Source organism: Motacilla alba, unplaced genomic scaffold (genome assembly GCF_015832195.1).
Source record: "Motacilla alba alba isolate MOTALB_02 unplaced genomic scaffold, Motacilla_alba_V1.0_pri HiC_scaffold_28, whole genome shotgun sequence".
In the NCBI taxonomy this organism is placed as follows: domain Eukaryota; kingdom Metazoa; phylum Chordata; class Aves; order Passeriformes; family Motacillidae; genus Motacilla; species Motacilla alba.
In genome coordinates, this window is record NW_024037374.1 from 3537819 (window position 1) to 3550951 (window position 13133).

Sequence of the window (13133 nt, forward strand, 5' to 3'; positions counted from 1 at the left end):
TCTCTGGACACGCTCCAGCCCCTCCATGTCCTTTCTAAAGGGATCCAGAACTGGACACCGCACTCGAGGTGCTGCCCAAGCAGTGCCCAGCACAGGGCAAGAATCACTGCCCTGCTCCTGCTGGCCACACCATTCCTGAGCCAGGCCAGGAGCCATTGGCCTTCTTGGCCCCCTGGGCACACTGCTGGCTCATGTCCAGCCTGCTGTCCAGCAGTCCCTGCAGCTCCCTTTCTGCCTGGCTGCTCTCCAGCCACTCTGTCCCCAGCCTGTGGTGCTGCAGGAGTTGTTGTGGCCAAAGTGCAGGACCTGGCCCTGGGACTTGTTAAACCTCACCTTGTTGGATTTGGGTCCTGGATCCAGCCTGTCCAGGGCCCTGTGCAGAGCCCTCCTACCCTTCATCAGATCAACACTCCCAGCAAACTTGGTGTCACCAGGGTTCCATGAGGCCCCAGAGTGTCCCAATGGTCTCCACGATTCCATGAGCCCCCCCTGTATCACAATGTCCTTTTGGTTCTCTTGGTGTCACAAAGTCCCTTGGATCCTGGAGCCCGGCAGTGTCACAGTGGATCCTTGGTTCCATGAGGTCTGGCAGTGCAGCAATGCTCTCCTTGGTTCCACAGTGTCACAATGGCCTCTTGGTTCCAAGGGCCACCACAGTGTCAAACATGTTTCCTTCATTCCAGGAGTCCCTGAGGAGCAGCACTGGCCCCTTGGTTCCCTGGGGCCCTGCAGTGTCACAATGGCCCCATCGTAACACCAGGTCCTGCTCTGTCACAGAGCTCTGCATGGTTCCACAAGGCCCTGCAGGGTCACAGTGGCCTCTTGGCTCCATGAGGCCTCCGAGTGCCACCATGAATTCCTTGGTGCTGCAGTGTCACAATGGAGCCCTGGTGACACAAGATCCTGCAGTGTCACCAGGGACCCTTGGTTCCCTGGGGCACCACAGTTGCTGAGGATGTCAGCAGCCCCCACTGAGGCCATGGGCACCTGGAGGAGGACACTTCTTTTCCATAGGAAGGAAAGCACAAGGCCCAGTTTGGAAGGCAGGTGAGAGCATCACTAGGCCAAGGGCAGCCAGACTTGTCAGGAATGGCAGATTTTGTCTGGGAGCGGTCTTTGGATATAGGGAATTTGGAGGTGAAATCCCAAATCTGGCCATGGGTGCCTGGAGGAGAAGGCCAGTTCTTTTCCTTTGGAGGGAAAGCACGGAGCCCTAGTGTTTCAGTAGCAGATGAAAAGTTACCCCCAATGTTCTAAGGTCAGCCTGACCAGTGAAATGTCTCCTGGGAGGCCAAACCAGCCAGAGCTGTTCTGTGTTCTCTTGGTTTTATGGGGCCCTGAAGTGCCACAGGGGTGACTTGGTTCCAGAAAGCCCCACAATGCCACAATGGCTCCTTGATTACAAGAAGACCTGCAGTGTCACAATGGACCCTTGGTTCAATGGGGTCCCACAGTGTCACAGTGGCCCCTAGGTTCCACTGGCCCCACAGTGTCACAATGGTCCCAGTGATTCCATGAGGCCTTGCAGTGTCACAATGGTCTCCGTGGTTCCACAGGCCCCACAATGTCACGATGTCACGTGACTCCTCTGTTTCATAGGGTCTGCCATGTCACAATGGACCATTGGACCCTGGGGGTTTTCCGGTATCACAATGGACCATTGATAACAAGGGGCCCCTCTGTGTCACCCTGGAGCTTTGATTCCATGCAGCCCTGCAGTGTCACAATGGTCTCCTGTGGTTGCCCAGTGTCACAATGGTCTGCTGATGCCACGAGGCCCTGCAATGTCACAATGGACCTTTGGTTCCATGCAGCCCTGCAGTGTCACAAAGGCCTCTTGGTTTCACCAGGCCCCACAGTATCACAATGGTTCCTCTTGGTTCTGTGGGGACCCCCAGGGTCACAATGGTCTCACGGGTTCCATGAGGCCTCACAGTGTCACAATGCTTTGGTTATTCCAGGGATCCTCATGGCATCACAACGGTCTCCATGATTCCATGAGTCCCCTCAGTGTCACAATAGCCCCTTGGTTCCATGAGGCTGTGAAGTATCCTAATGGTCTCTCCATGGTTCCATGAGGCCTTGCAGTGTCACAATGGACCTTTGGCACCGTTGTGAGACCATGGGGTCCCACAGTGTCACAATGGACCCTTGGTTTGATGGGGCCTCTCAGTGTCACAAACATCCCATGTGACTCTATGGAGCCACACAGCATCCCTTGTTTCCACGAGACCCCAAAGTGTCACCATGGTCCCTTGGTCTCACCAGACCGCACAGTGTCACAATGGTCCCCTGGTCTCACAGGGCCCCACAGTGTCACTATGCTCCCTTGGTCTCACAGGGCCCCACAGTGTCACAATGCCCCCTTGGTTCCATGGGCCGTGTGCTGCTGCATTCCCCCCTCCCCTTCTCAGGCCGCCCTGCCAGCTGAGAAATGCTCCTTGGGCCTCGGCCTTGGCCAGCAGCCCCTGGGCTCAGCTCCTCTGCAGCTCATCACAAACACTGGCTGCCCCAGGCACTGCTGCTGCCCAAGGAGCTCCTGCTTTCTGTAGGAGCAGCCCTGGGAACTGGTTTTGTTCCCTCGGTGGCACAACGTCCCTGCTCTCACACTGCCAAAGAAAGCTGCTGATGCCGAGTGCGGCCAGGATGAACCATTGCTGGGAATGAAGCCCCTCTCCTGGGGCCCTACAAACAGCTCCAAAAGGAGCCCCTTGGAGCTCTCCTGGGCCAGCGACTCCCTCTGAGTGGGGCCTCTCCCAGCCGGGAACTCTCCCGTTTGCTGCACTCAGGGATCCCCGAACAACGACGGAGCCTGGGCTCATCCCCCCACTCCTCCAGGCTCAACCCTTTGCCCCCTGGGGAGATGCCAAAGCCTCCCAAGTGAGCATTTCCCTGCCGGCAGGGGAATTTCTCCCAGGTTTCTTGTACTGGCTCTTTGTGTCTGTGTGCACACAGGAGTGCCTGTGCTGGGGAAATGTGGCAGAAATGCTGCTCTCTGAGGGGCTTGAGTGCCTTGGATAGCTGAGTCAGTCAGGCCTTTAGGTAAGGTTAAATCACGAGGTCCAAGCTAAGTTAAATGCTGCTAAGAGCTGTTCTTTTGCTAAGTTGTCAAGTTTAATATAAGTTATAACGAAGTTAAATATTGTTAAATGGTATTCCTCTTTTAAATTGCTAAGTCATAGGTTGTAAGTTAGGTTTAATCCTGTTAAGTGCTGTTCTTTTGCTAAATTGTGAAGTTTAAGGTACAAGTTAAGGTTAAGGTATAAGTTAAAACCTGTTAACTTTTACCTCTGTTAATCTTTTGGGGCCGTATTCCTTTTATCCTTTCCTCACTGTCCTTTTGTCACACACACACACAGGGACACTTCTTGGTTCATTTCTGGTTTGATTGCCTGGATTTGGTTTGGTTTTGTTGTTGCTTTGTTTCCTTGCTGTGCCTGAAGTGTCCAGCAAGGAGCAGAGTGACTCTTGACAAGGAACTTGGTGGTGCTGTCGCTGAATATTAAATCTGGTTTTTGCTGATCCCTTGCTGGGGATTTTTTCAGCACTCTCAAGCCCTCGTTCAGAACAGGGTGAAGGAGCCCTGGCCCAGGTTCTGGCCCTGGGGGACACGGGGATGCTGCCAGGGGGTCCCTGTCCCCCTGTCCCACCCCCCAAGGCCTCAGGCCCCCATCCCTGTGTCAGGCTCTGGGGTGGATCTCGTGGAACATCCTCTGGGGGAGGCTGCGGCGCCGGGGGCGGGGAGACCCGGGGGGACAGGGGACCCCTCTGTGCACGAGCAGCGTTGGACTGCTCTGGGGGGAACTGTGAGGGGGGGCTGGGGCAGAGTGACCTCCCCAGTGACCTCACAGAGCCCCCTGTTTTGTCACACAGCATCCTGTGATGTTACAGAGCTGCATTTGATGTCACATAGCCATCTGTGATGTCACAGCCCACTCTGGCATGTTACACAGTCCCCTTGCGATCTCACAGAGCCAACCCTGGGATGTCACCCAGGAATGTCATGCTGCTGCACTGTGAAGTCACAGAAGACTCTGTGGTGTCACAAAGTCACCGTGTGATGTCAGAATGTGTTCTGTGACATCACAGCCTGCTCTATGATGTAACACAGCCACCCACTGATGTCGCAACCCACTCTCTGATGTCACAGAGCCGCCCTCAATGATGGCAGGATCTGCTGTATGGCCTCACACCCCACTCTATGATGTCACAGACAGCTCTGTGATGTCAAAACCCCCTCAGTGATGTCACAAAACCCTCTCTGTGATGTCATACTGCCACTCTCTAATGTCACAGCACACACTTTGACCTCACAGCCTGCTCTATGATGTCATACAACCATGACATGATGTCACAGCCTGCTCTGTGATGTCACAGAATCCCACGATACTCTAGCTGCTCAGTGACCTCACACAACAAACTCTGTGATGTCATAGCCCAATCTGTGACCTCACACAGCCCACTCTGTGCTGTCACACAGCCCCTGGCTGACATCACAGCTGCTCTGTGCCTCTATGACACAGCCACAGAGGTGCTGCTGTGACACAGCCCCCTTGGGGACATGCCACAGCCCCTGGCAGTGCTGAGCCCCTGTGAGCTCTGTCTGTGCCCTGCTCGTGTCCCTGAGCTGCCCTGGCAGTGCCCCAGCCCTGCTGGGCTGTGCACAGGAGCTGCCCCTGGCCAGAGCTGTCTCTCTGCAGCGCTGCCCTTGCCAGGAGCTGCCTCTGGGCCAGGAGCCTGGCCCAGCTCAGCAGCACAGACACAGCACAAGGACTTTAATGACCCTCTGTGGCTTTGGTGCTCTTTGCATCACACTCAGTCTCGCAGTGTTCAAAAGACTCCTCTAGAACTCAAGGTGAGGTTGAAACACTGAAATTTCTTGTACTTTAAATAGATCCTTCTGAGAGACAGGATTGAGAACATGTCCCCAGGTTTCAAATACAGCAGAACCCTGGAGGCACTGATGACAGGTGGGTACGAGCAAGGGAAAGGTGTCTCTGGTGCTGAGCAAAGCTGGATGTGTTTCAGCAATGCAAAGGCCCAAGGCCTGAGCCCCAGCCCCTGGCAAGGCAGATCCTGTCCCTCCCTCCTTGCTCAGGGCTCTTCCTGGGATGGGCACTGGCATGTGGGGATGGGCAATGCCAAGGGCAGCACCATGGGGCGGCCCCTGCCAGGCTGCTGAGCAGGGACAAGGAGGCAATGAGGCCCCAGGCCTGCAAGGGTCACTTGTCCCCTCGTGGCCTCAGGCCCAGGGCCAGCAGCCATGGCCAAAGGGCTGCCCAAGCTGGCTCTGTCAGGGTCTTGCAGCTGCTGCCCATCCCTGTGCCCTGTGCAGCCCAGGCTGTCCCACGGTGTCCCTGCCCTGCGCCTCTGTCCCTGCAGGCTGTCGTCATGCCCCGGCTGCCCCACCTGGCTGGCCCCTTCCTTTGCTGACAGCTCTGCCTCCTGCCTGCCTCTGCCTGCCCACACAAAGCCTTGGCCTTGATACCAAAAGGGTTAATTCAATTTTTACTGTGCCTGTGAACTTTTAGCACAGGAACAAGGCATGCAGGGCCTGCTTTCCCAGCAAGGATGGTTGGAAGAGAAGACACCTGGCTCAAGGGGGCAGTGATAGAAAAAAGAAGGACTGACTCTGGGACATGGAGGGTGTTTTCTGGAAATGGGTAAATTGTAATACACATTTAGCGACTGTGTATATGAAACACCCTGGTAGAAATACATGTCCACATAAGGTTAGGAGTTATCCCTCACTGGACATCAAGCCTGAATCAATGAGACCCTCTTAAAGAGCAAATTAGTGTTAAGGATCCTTATCCTGGTATTTTGGAGATTTGGTGACAGCAAGCCCTCACAGAACCAAGGACTCAGCTGTGACACTGTGCAAACTCATGGAACAAAGGGTCCATTGTGACACAGCAGAGCCCCATGGAACCAAAATCCATTGTGGCACATTGGGGCCACATTGAACCAATGGCCCATTGTGATCCTGCAGATCCCAGGAGACCATTGTGACCCTGAGAAACCTCTTGGAACCAAGGGGCCACTCTGACACAGCAAGGCCTCACGGAACCATGGGTCCATTGTGGCACTGCAGAGCCACATGGAACTAAGGTGACCATGTTCTACTACAGAACGTCATGGAACAAAGGGACCATGGTGACACTGCAGAACCAAGGAGACTGCTGTTGGCAGTACGAAAGCTGATGGAACCAGAAGTCCATTGTGACACAGTGTGGCCTCGTGGAAGCAAGGGTCTGTTGTTAAACTGTGTGGCCTCATGGAACCATGAGCCACTGTGACACAGCGTGGCCACATGGAGCAAAGGGGCCACTGTGACACTGTGGATCTAAGGAGACCATTGTGACTGAGGAACCGCATGGAACCAAGAGTCCATTGTCACACTGTGGGGCCCTGTGGAACCAAGGGGACCACAGTGACTTTGTGGGGCCTCATGGAACAATGGGGACTATCCAGACACTTTGGGACCCACTGGAATCAAGGGGCCATTATAGCAGGGCAGGGCCTCATGGAATCAAGGGGACTACAGTGAACACTGTGGGTCTCCATGGGATGAAGTGTCCAATGGAACCAAGGATACCATTGTGTCACTCTGGGGCATCATGGAACCAAAGGTCCATTGTGTCACAGCAGGGCCTCATGGAACCATGGTGGCCATTTTTACACTTTGAGGCCTTGTGAAACCAAAGGGCCATTGTGGCATTTGGAAGCCAGGTGAAGCCAAGGGGACCAGAGTGACACTGAGGGGCTCAGTGAAAGCAAGGGTCTGTTGTGACACTAAGGGCCTCACTCAGCCAAGGGGCCATTGTGACACTAAAAGGCCTCATGGAAGCAAGGAACCATTGTGACACTGTGGAGTGTTGGCAGGCCAAGGGGCAGTTGTCACACTGTGTGGCACCCTGGAACCAAGGAGTCCATTGTGACACTACAGGGCCCCATGGAACTAAGGATTCATGGAACAGGATGGGACCCCATGGAACCAAAGGTCCATTGTGACATTGCGGGGCCTCATGGAATCCTGGAGGCCATCTTGACACTTTGAGGCCCCATTGAATCAAGGAGCTCAGCAGGGCCTCATGGAACCAAGGAGACCCTTCTGACATTGTGATCCCCATGGAACCAAGGGTCCATTGTGACACTGTGGTACCAAGGAGACCCCTGTGACACTGCAAGGCCTCATGGAAGCAAGGGTCCATTGTGACACTGTGGGATCCCATGGAAACAGGAGGCCAGTGTGACACAGCTGGGCCTCATGGAGCCAAGGATCCAATATGACACCACCATTGTGACACTGCAGGGCCCCATGGAAACAAGGGGCGAGTGTGATGTTGTGGGCCCCATGAATTCCAGGGAGCAGGTAACAGCTCTGCTTGGCCTGGCCTGACTGCTCCAACTCCCTTGGCATGTTGAGGGTCTCTTCTCATGTACCCCTGGAACACTGGGGCTCTGGGCTTTCCTTCACATGGAAAAGAACTTCCCTTCTCATTCAAGCATCCGTGGCCAAAATGGGATTCCCCCTCCAAACTTCCCAATATCCAGGGATTACTCCCAGACAAAAGCTGCCATTATCAGCAAGTCTGGCTGACCTTGTCTTCGTGAGAGCTGGCTCTCACCTGCCTTCAAACCCTGAGGCTCTGTGCTTTCCTTCCTATGGAAAAGAACTGTCTAAACTGCACAGGCACCCATGGCTAAAATGGGTAATTTATCCTCCAAAATTCCCAATATGCAAGGTTTTCTCCCAGACAAAAGCTACCAGGATGGATTGCTCTGGATGGCCTTGGCTTCTGGTGTCACCTCTATTCTGCCCTGAAACACTTGGGCTCTGTCATTTCCTTCTCATGGAGAAGATCCATCCTTCTTCTCCAGGTGCCCATGGCCAAAACTGGGATTCCACCACCACCAAAATCCTATATCCAAAGATTGCTCCTACACAAAAGCTGCCATTACAGACAGATCTGGCTGGCCTTGGCCTCCTTAGGGCCAGGTCTCACCTGCCTTCCAAACACAGGGGCTCCATGCTTTCCTTCCTGTGGCAAAGAACTGGCCTTCTCCTCCAGGCAAAAAGGGCTGAAATTGGGATTCAACATTCAAAATTTCAAATATCCAAGAGTTGCTCCTGGACAAACCTGCCAGAACAGACAGGTCTGCTTGGCCTTGGCCTCAGGTGACTGCAGTTCATCAAGCCCTGAAACACGGGGGCTCTGAGGTTTCCTTTCTGTGGAGACCATGGTGACACTGTGGGGCCTCGTGGAACCAAGGACATCACTGTGGCTCTGCTGGGCCTCATGGTCCCAAGGGGCCAGTGTGGAGCAGCAGGGCTTTGGGCAACCAAGAGGCCATTGTTGCATTTCAGGGCCTTGTGGAGCCAAGGGGCCGTTGTGATCCTGCGGGGCACCGTGGATCCATGGAGAGCATTGTGGCATTGCAAGGCCCCATGGAATGATGGAGACCATTGTGACACTGTGGGGCAACACGGAACCAAAGGGCCATTGTGACCCTGCAGGGCCTCATGGAAGCATGGAGACTGGTGTGACACTTCAGAAAGCAAGGAGAGCATTGTGACACTGTGGGGCCTTATGGAACCAAGGGAATATGGAACAGGTCTGGCTGGTTTGGCCTCCCAGGGGCCACCTGAAAGGTCCAGCTGATCTTGGAATGTTGAGGGCTGCCTTTCATCAGCCCCTGGAGAACTGGGGCTCTGTGCTTTCCCTCCTATGGAAAAGAACCATCCATCTTTCCAGGTGCCCATGGACAAAACTGTTAATCCCCCTGAAAAATTCCCTATTTGCAAGGGTTCTTTGAGACAAAAGTTTGGCTGGCCTTGGCCTCTGGTGGTCAACTCTCATCTCAAGGAAGCCATGAGGAAAGTATTTGAATAGGTTTGAATGCTGGAACATCAATGAGTCTCTCTATCTCTGAAAAACTCAGATGCTCTTCGGATCATAAGTGTCTTTTATTTCTCATTGTATATTTTGCATAAAATATTTTCAGCTACAACATATTATTTTTATCACTCTACCAGTTTTACTTGACATAAAACACCTTGTCTACATATGGATCCAGGTCACCTGTATAAGCAAATACAGAAAAGAATCCAACAGGAATTATTTGTCTCTGGTCCCACCTGTCACATCTCTGAAGCTGGAACTGCAACCAAAGCACATAGGAGGGCTCAGGAGGTCACAAACTCAGCTCACACGGAGAGTATTTGCAGAACCTGGGGTGCTCTTCTTGTACCCTGCACACCCAGCCAGGCTGAGATGGACCCTGATGGTTTCTGTGCCAGGCTCTCTGAGCCCAGCCCAGCTCCCTGCAAGCTCTGCCAGCTGCCCTGAGCTCTGGGCAGCACCAAGGGCCTCTCCCCAGCCCAGCCCAGCCGCCTCTGGCCCCACAGCTCTGCTCAGCCCAGGCTGCTCTGGCCACCGGCCCCACGGCCTCAGCCCCTGGCAAGGGCACAGCAGCAGCTGCAGCTGCCACAGGACTCAGCCCCAGCCATGGAGGAAGGTGCTTGGCCAAGGCACAAGGAGGCTCCCTGGGTGCCCTGCTCCCCTCTGGCTGAGGTGCTGAGAGCTCTGCAGCCCCTGCTGCCATCCCATCTGCCCAGGGCAGCACAAGAGCCCCGGCCTTGGGGCCCTCCAGAGCTGCTCCTGCTCCAGGCACAGGGCCCATGCCAAAGCTGGGGCAGCCCTAAAGCTGTGCCCATTTCTGTTCATTGCTGCTCTGATGGGGATGGATCCTCAGCCACTTGGAGGCTGCTGATGATTTTTACTCCTCCAGAGGCCTCTTCTTTCTTGATCTCTTCAGTTCAGGAATGCAGTGAGAAAAGCTCATAAACATTTGTTCAAAACACCCAAACAAGACAAGCCCATGGGAATATTTCAAGTCTTCAATTCTTTGTGGTAAATTAGACAGATTTCAGAAGAGTATTCAAAGTGAATTTACTATATTGAAAACAGAAAGAATTGTTTTGTCTTGTTAAGTTTTCTTTACCTGTTTATAGGTTGATAGCAGCAATTCCCAGTTGACATTGACCCCCATCACCTCCTCATGCAGTTTGAATAGTTATGAAAATCAAGACCCTTCATAGCTGACAATCAATCACACCTTGTCCCTACCCCCACCCCACCATTTCCCTCATCCAACCCCTGGCACTCAGAGCCGCTGAGGAATGGAGTCACATCCAGGAGCGTCCCCAGGTCTCAGAACTGGAGCCAGGTCAGTGAAATCTCTTTATTGCTGATCTGGACGAGGCCATCGAGGTCTCCCTCTGTCAGTCCCCAGGTGAGCCCAGGCTGGGTGGGAGTGTGGCTGTGCTGGGGAGCAGGAAGCTCTGCAGAGGGATCTGGACAGGCTGGAGCCATGGGCCCAGGACAATGGGATGAGGTTCACCAAGGTCGAGGGCTGGGTCCTGCCCTGGGCTCACAACCACCCCAAATCCCTGGCCATGCCCTGCCCCTGATGCCCACAGCCTGTCCTGTTTCCTTCATCCCTGCAGTGCCAGGGACTTTCTGGGACAAGGGAGCTCTGCTCTGGGGATGGAGGGAGGTCCAGGTGCCACCAGTGGAGTGGGAACCACAACTCATCAGGTGTGTGTCTTTTGGGGGCCAGGAACTGGTGGGACTGAGAGGCACAGAAAGTTTCTCTTCATGGCCAACAGACCATAGTTGAACAGGACACAATCTAATAACAATCACACTCTTCCCTGAGCTATGTGCAACGCCCCAGCAGCATCTGATGAGTCCACCATCCAGAAGTGATTTCCAGAATAAAAAAATTTCAGACAAACGTGGTTCTGTGATAGATATAAACACAATTAAGTTCTTGTATCAGGATGCTCATCCTGTTGTGGGGGCAAAACAGCTCAAACAATTCCTGATTTGCAAAGCTGTCTGTGGTGAATGGAGAAGGGAGCTCAGGCTGCTCTTGGTGTTGAGGAAATGCTGAAACCAGCCTGACTCATTTCATCTCCTCCTGTCCTGGCTGATCTCCCCTCTTTCCCCTTCCACCCATTGGCTTTTGTCTCCCACCAGACCCCCTGGTGAAGAGCCTGGCTCTGTGTTCTCCCTCACCTCCCTGCTGGCACTGCCAGGCTGGGATGAGGAGCCCCTCAGCCTTCCTTGCTGCGGGCTGGACAAGGCCAGCTCCCTCAGCCTCTGCTCACAGCCCAAGGGCTCCAGCACCACCTTGGAGGCCCTTCCCTAACCCTGCTCCAGCTGCCAGACATCTTTCCTGCCCTGGGCAACCCAAACCAGGCCACAGTGACCTGGATAATCCCCAGCCTTGATGTCCTGCTCACACAGCCCTGGCCCCTTGTCCCCATGTCAGGCTCTGGGGTGGATCCTGTGGAACATCCTTTGCTGGAGGCTGTGGCTCCAGGGGGACCGGGGGGATCCCGGGGGACAGGGACCCCACTGGGCATGAACAGCATTGGACTTGTTGGGAGAAACTGTGAGGGGGAGCTGGCGCAGAGTGACCAACCCAGTGACCTGACACAGCCCTGCTGGGATGTCACACAGCCCCTCTGGGATGTCCCAGCCTGCTCTGTGATGTCACAGCCCATTCTCTAATGCCACACAGCTGGTCTGTGATATCACAGCTAATTCTGTGATGTCATAGTCTGCTCTGTGATGTCAGACCTCAGCTCTGTGATGTCAGACCTCTGGCCTGTGATGGCAGTGCTAGCTCTGTGATGTCACAGAGGCAGTCTATGATGTCATAGCTGCTCATAGACCCCACATACCCCACTCTGTGATGTCATAGCCCACTCTGTGACCTCATGTTACCAGATGATCAATTGCCTCCACCAGGTGAGCTGACACCTGGAGCTTGTTCTCCAAAACCCCAGGCCTATGGAAACCACACAGTGCCCCTTGTGTGAGAAGGGGAACTGGGAGTTCCCCAGCCTCAGCGTCCTGCCAGCTCAGCCAGGCCCACTGGAACATTGGGGTCCACGACCACCAGGGACCACCAGAGAGACCCCCCGGAAAGAAGAACACATGCAAAATGGGAAGGGAAATGTGTTAATGATTTTGGGGAAATGATTATCATATGTGTGTTTAGTCTGGGACAATCAATGAATATGTGTGCAAAATACAGAAAATAAACAGAAACTTGCCTGTACTCAGTCTGCACGGCTTTGGGAGGAGCTATGCCCCGTGCATCCAGCTGAATAAAGAATGCTGCTTCTTAATGCTGCATTGCTGTTAAGGAGTTTTCTGTTTTACAAATTTTTGGTAACACTCGCACTGCCAAGGAAAGCTCTGTCTCCTGCTGTTCACAGAGAAGGGCTGGTGGCAGATGTGGTGGTCAGAGGCTGCCTGGGGCGCAGTGACCATGCAATAATCAAGTTTTCAATCTTCTGTGAAAGAAGGAGGGGCAGCAACAAAACTTCTACACTGGAATTAGGAAGGGCAGACTTTGGCCTGTTTAGGATGCAGATTTGGGGAGTACCAAATCCGGTACTGATTTTTCTAAGGGAAACAGGCCTTAAAAACAAAGGGGTCCAGGGAGGATGGACACACTTCAAGAAAGTCATGTTAAGCGGGAAGGAGCAGCCTGTCCCAGTGTGGCAAAAGATGAGCTGGTGAGCAAAATGACTGGCCTGGCTGCCCATGGAGCTTTTGTGGGAACTCAAGGAAAAAAAGATGGTTCTTCAGCTTTGGACAGAAGGTCAGGCAACTTAGGAAGGGTTTAAGGATGTTGTTAGGTCATGCAGAAAGAAAAGGAAAGAGGTGAATGCTCAATTAGAGCTTAACCTGGCCACTTCTGTGAAAAATATTAGATAAGGTTTCTATAAATAAATTATTAGCACAACATGGTATAAGGAGAAACTCTACTCTTTATTGGATGCAGTGGAGAAAATAGGGACTAAAGATGAAGAAGAGGCTGAGCTACTTACAACATTGTTTGTCTCAATTTTCAATATTAGGACAGGTTGCCCTCAGGACAAGTGCTCTCCTGAGCTGGTAGATGGGCACAGGGAGCAGAACAGGCCCCTGGAATCCAGGAGGAAGGAGCTGGTGACCTGCTGAGCAACTCAGATGATCACAGGTGTATGGGATCGGATGGTTACCATCCTGGGGGATGAGTGAGCTGGTGGATGAGCTCCCCAAGCT